This window comes from Periplaneta americana, chromosome 12 (assembly GCF_040183065.1).
Source record: "Periplaneta americana isolate PAMFEO1 chromosome 12, P.americana_PAMFEO1_priV1, whole genome shotgun sequence".
Taxonomy (NCBI): Eukaryota; Metazoa; Arthropoda; class Insecta; order Blattodea; family Blattidae; genus Periplaneta; species Periplaneta americana.
Window position 1 is genome coordinate 7,888,474 of NC_091128.1, and position 6,179 is coordinate 7,894,652.

At 33.0% G+C, this 6,179-nt stretch overlaps 1 long non-coding RNA gene across 1 annotated transcript; it reads right to left on the reverse strand.

Moving 5' to 3' along the window:
• Window positions 1–2,077: 2,077 nt before the first annotated feature.
• LOC138710010 (uncharacterized) lies at window positions 2,078–2,955 on the reverse strand. The gene is made up of 3 exons (XR_011335013.1): window positions 2,818–2,955; window positions 2,467–2,717; window positions 2,078–2,203 (listed from the first exon to the last, which is right to left on the reverse strand). It is a non-coding gene; the product is annotated as an uncharacterized lncRNA (long non-coding RNA).
• Window positions 2,956–6,179: the final 3,224 nt, after the last annotated feature.

Consider the following 6,179-nt stretch of genomic DNA (forward strand, 5'->3'; position numbering starts at 1 on the left):
CAACTCAAGCTTCGTGACTGTATATACTAGACTGTGCCTCTACTGTAACTTTGATTACGTTCAACAAATGTTTAGAGGGATTTAGTAAAGTTGTAAATGATATTTGGGTAGAAATGTAAACCCAGAAAAGAAGCAGTAAAATTTAAGGTTTATAAAACTAATACTAATAATAGCCACCGGCGTAGCTCAGTCGACTAAGGCGCCTGTCTGCCGATCCGAAGTTGCTCTCGGGCGCGAGTTTGAATTCCGCTTCGGCTGATTAACTTGTTTGGATTTTTCCTAGCTTTTCCTCAACAGTAAGGTGAATGTCAGGTAATCAAAAGCAAATCCTCAGCCTCATCGTCGACCTAGTTGGCGAGTTGGTATAGCGCTGGCCTTCTATGTCCAAGGTTGCTGCTTCGATCCCGGACCAGGTCGATGGCATTTAAGTGTGCTTAAATGCGACAGGCTCATGTCAGTAGATTTACTGGCATGTAAAAGAACTCCTGCGGGACAACATTCCGGCACATCCGGCGACGCTGATATAAGCTCTGTAGTTGCGAGCGTCGTTAAATAAAACATAACATTTTAACATAGGCCTCATCTCATCCAATACCGTTTCTCTATCACCACTTCCATCGACGCTAAATAACATCTTCGTTAATAACCAACTAAGAAAAATACTAATATATTATAATTATATACACTTTTATTACAATTAATCAACAACCTCTAGCCAAGGATGACGACAGCAATACAACAATATTAATTACAATGCTAGTAATAATATTTGTCATAGCTATTTTACAATTATGACAATAATAATTATATTTAATATAAAATGGGGATCAAATTTATTGTTGTACGACAGCGGTGACCAAAACTCGAGCTGCAGTGATTACATGCGACAGACAGTCTATGAAGTAAGGAGACGGAGGAAAGGTACTTGGCATGAAAACCACAACCAGTGGTGGTTCCTGTACTAACATATCGATCAATCCCGCGGTTAAAAATCTCAAGCTTTCCTTTATCACTAATGACACTGCTGTCATCAAGAGCCAGTGAATAATATACGATTCTTCTTGCTTCTTTTTTAAATTTCCTCTTGAATATAATCAGGAATTTTCTCAATGAAGATATGGATCATTGTCTTGACTGTCCAACTTTACACAGATTTCAATCATCTGGTTAAATATTGGAGTGCAAGATAACAAATGACATCAACTGCTGAACACTTGGTATCAATCAACCAACAACTTCATTACATTAAGGGGGAAAAAAAACTGAAAGAATTAATTGTATATAGACACAACACATAAGACAAGGCCGCTTCAGGACAGTAATTGGCAAGGCTCTGTTGTCTTAGGATTCTTATGTACTGCAGATTCAATTTCAACTGAAAGAAAAAAGTACCATCTATATGTATGCCTAATCATGAGAAATAAGAGAAACAGTTGCAATAATAGTAGTAGTAGTAGTAGTAGTAATGATAGTAATGATGATAATAATAATAATAATTATAATAATAATAATAATAATAATAATAATAATAATAATAATAATAATAATAATAATGACTGTAAAGTATGGAAATTAATATTGCAATGTAATATCAAAAGGTGATTTCACACCATCAACTCTTATCATTTAGTACAACAAATCTATTATATTCAGTTGCAATCACCAGTAGCTGTTCTTTCCTCCATTTTGTTGTTGGCTGATTTTCCACAAGTCTGCTATGATATGCAGCACTATCCATGACAATAACGCATTGCCCTAATGTTCTCAGGTCAACAACTGTGTTTGCACCCACTTCTCAACTACAGGGCCATTCATAGCACTATGGTAGTCCTGACTTTTCTTTCAAGTGCATGAAAAAATTAAATCAGCACCTGCAATAAAAATTATACCTGGGCATATAATTACGTCACATGAATTCACAGCATTTAAATAAAGAAAATAAAACATGACATGAGATCCTCTTTGGTGAAAGGCTTTCCCACGTTTTTATTTAGTCACCAATTTTTATATTTTTGTACCCTGATTTAAAACATTACTCTTGCCAAATTTATGTAAAATATAAATCAATATAACTTACCGAGTAAAAATCCACCTTTCGTTCCGGCATCTAATCTTCCACCCTCATTTGTTGGTCTACGAATAACACCATTCACGTCACTGGAAACTTCACCTGGTTTATTCCATGAATAAGTGGGTGATCCTACTTAAAAAAACAGAGAGAGATAAGCAATTCACATTGACACTCTAAGAGACACTAAAATTTTAAACACAGGAAAACCATTCAAGAATTTTATAACTAACCTCTAGTTACAATATGAAACTATTAATTGCAAAACATGTTGTTCCCACCTGAATTCATTACTAGTAGCCTATATTAATTGCAATTTCATATTCCACATAAGTGTTAACCTATTTGTTAGTAAAAAAATTCAATCACTCAATGTCTCACAATACATTGAAATTTACCATTCATAAAAATCCAAGTCTCATCCAAGAATACTACGGGTTTAGGGTTCCCACGCTCCACACTTCTTATATACTCTCTCAAAAACGAATAACATCACTTTCTCGTACATGTGTATAAGGATCCCCTTTGCTCCATAGAAATTTCATCTCTTTCAAAATTTTTTTCACAGATGATAAGGATCCTCTAAATAAATATGTTTCATAATTATCATTCATATGTTCCAGAACTTTTGCTGCTGTTAGTACTTCCCCTGTAAAAATAAATGAAAATTATGCCATATTTTTATACATATGACTAATATCAGAATTACATCGCATAAATCAACACAATAATTCCTGTAACTTCCCTACCTTTATGTAACTTGTCATAAATAAATCTCGCAATTGCATCTTTCGTAAAATCATCAGCATCAGTCACTGGATGTTTACGTAGTCTATGTTTTCCTGGTGTCACAAGTGGGGTCCCCTTCTGTGAATTTGTTATCAATTTCCTAGCTGTAATAACAAACAATAAGTTAACATAACACTTCTAAAAATTGTTATATCATAAAATTCATGCATGATACCAACATTTACAGCTATATGAATAGAAAATGATCAACATGTTAGGTAGGGTCTACGATAGGTTTAAGTAGGCTAATATTTAGGTAATTCTCCAGAAAAGCTACATCAAAGAAAGCATAATTTTATTTTGTTTAATTGATTTCTGTGATATTTACATAGCGATAAACACGTGGTTTTAGTTCACAGCCACAAATACTTTCAGCACAAAAATCCTTTGACACTTACCTGTATATTCTAATGCACTGTTGTAGTCTCTCCCTCAAACTTGTTACTAATTACCAATATAACATGCGAGAGGTCCAGGACGAAGAGAAATGGTTAGTTTCCCAGTAGTGCGTTCTCGTCCTCTCGAGTGTTATATCTTAACAAGTACTTTGGATGGGGTAGCTTTTCTGAAGAAACACCATATTTAATATTACTTAGACCAGTCATGAATAAATTATTCAGCCAGAGTCAACGTTCCTATGCTTTATAGAGTATGTTATATAGTTATTATATAAAACTGAATTATTTTAAGCACCATAACAGGCCAACATTCATGTAATATTTGCTGGAATATCAAGTTAATAATTACAATATGACTTGTATTTTCTTCGGCCGATGTGGCATGTAAATTGTGATCTGAACGGTTAATTTAATACCAAAAGAGAAAACTGGAAATTTACTTCCGTGCTGTTTGATTATTTGTTCGTCTAGGCTAATTTGTAAATGTATTTAAGCTATCAACTACTGCAGTATTACAGTATCTTAAATGTATTTAGTTTGGAAAAAAGAAAATCACTGACTTGATTAACCATCTACGCCTAACCTAAAAATTTGTTTTGTTTGATCACAATCATGAAATTATTAGTGCAAACTCCTAAAACTGAATACCACTTTGAAATGTATGCTTAAGAATACTTACTCCTAATAATGTTGCTATTCTGGGTGTAATCGCTGTCTCCATTAGCATAATTCCTTCTTCATTATCTTCTTTCTTCAACTCATTATACATGTGAACTACAGATTTCTGAAGCGTACTCTGAATGCCACACTTTTCTTCCTTGGAGGAGTCACTGCCACACTATTTCATTTTTTTTTTTTTGACATTGTAATAAAAATCTAAACACGAAAGAAATTCATTAAAATGTGAAATAATATTTCTATCGATTACCCACGTGCATTATCACGCCCAAGCATATTATATTTATTCGTACTTATCTGACTAGTCTGGAATTATAACCACAACGCAACACATAAAATAACTATTATGCATTAATATTAATACTAATATTAATTAATTAAGAATAAGTTCGAATTTCACTATTTTCCAATAACCGACTCAGAAACCTAGTAACTATTAAATTTTCAAGAACGCCACTACTGACGCCGTTTAAAACGAGTACGACAGTAACACCAACATAACAGTTACAAAAACACTACCAGTTGTAGTATTTGTCAGTACCGAAATTCGAAACGAAGTTGGCAAAAGAAAATTCAACCTTCAAACTAGAAAATCACCACAATCCACTAGCATATGTAGTAATGGGGGAAAAATAGTTAGGTTTCACCCTTAGGGTATCAAGTTATCTGGTCTTCCCCAGAGTCCGTGGATATACCAGAGTAGCGCAATCACCGAGTCAGCCGCCATTGTTAGTCCTTTTCAACACGCTAGGGATAAGAATATTTAAAGTAAAACTCAGATATTTTTAATTTGAAGGGCAAAAACGTCTAAAGGATCTTCTTACATTATAGAACATTATTGTCAGTCAACATACTAATGTATAAAAACTTCATTTAATAATTATTACAGCATAAATACGCATTTAAGTGTTCAATACACTCCTTCATAAACACTACAGTCATAGGTATTACAGCAAGAAGAACTTAATAAATTACAAGTAACAAATGAAAACAACAATGATGCAAATAAAATAACAATAAAATCTAAACATTTCCAACTGCATTCCTCGTGCAAACTCTCCGGCTTCCGCATTTAAGCGCACACTATACTGAAATTTCTCGAAGTTCATTAGTTTTAAGAGTTCACAACATTGAAATCAATAACTACCATACTTACGAAGCTAGATTCACCAAATTTTGATCACTGGTATATCTGCTTAATAGTGGACAAGTGTACAAAATTGCATCCGCCTATGTTACATGGTTTGCATTTTATTAATTATTTTATTAAAATATTGAACCGCTTTATATAAAAAGTCGCTTGCACTACAATTTACATTATTCTTAAGTGTTTTTCACTTATATGGCTCCTTACATATTTGGAATCAAAGCTTACTATAAGGTTTTGCTGTAAAGTTAATCAGTAAATTACTAGAAATTTTTATTATAAAAAATAGAAAAATTAATACTCATAAAAATTTCAAGTAATTTACCCATTCGCTTTACAGAAAATTCCAATAGTAATGTTTGTTCCAATGTATATAAAGAGTTTTATAAGTGAATATCAATGAAAAATAATGTAAATTGTGACGCAAGGAACTTTTTGCATTAAGAAATACACTATATAATAAGTTATTAATAAAATGCAAAACCACTTATCATAGAGAGAGACGAAATTCTGTACATGTGTTATTATCAACCAGATATACTAGTGATAAACATTTTGTGAATATAGCTTTAAAAATATGGAAGTTAGTAATTTCAGTATAATGTCCCCAAGGATACTCTGATGTGAGATTTTGTCATTTTTGGTAAAAAAAAAATCGTTTCTCTGTTTTTATCTTTAAAAATTCATTTATGATCTAAAGATGCCCTCTCCCAATTTTCATGACCATACGACTGGTCTATCAGCTGTTTAGGGTCACATTTTTAAAAGGCTGCGGCCTCTGACTGTTAATTTAAATTCTCCGTCCACGACCTCCACACTGAATTCTGCAACCATTTTGGAAATTACGCTATATTTCATACATTATTTATTATATTAGATTTCCGATTGAGCCAGTGTAGCTTCTCGACTTCTCGAAATATTTCTTCATTGAATCCAACAGGCATTAGACCTCTTCAAAGGCTGCTTTCCTTTAAAAGATATTCAGTTACAAAGGAGAGCACAACTCTTGTTTAAAGAAAAATTCCACTAGCCATAACAACGTGTTTTCCATGCTTGGTTTTTGTTTGTGATACAAGAAATATTTGCAAGTTTCTAACAG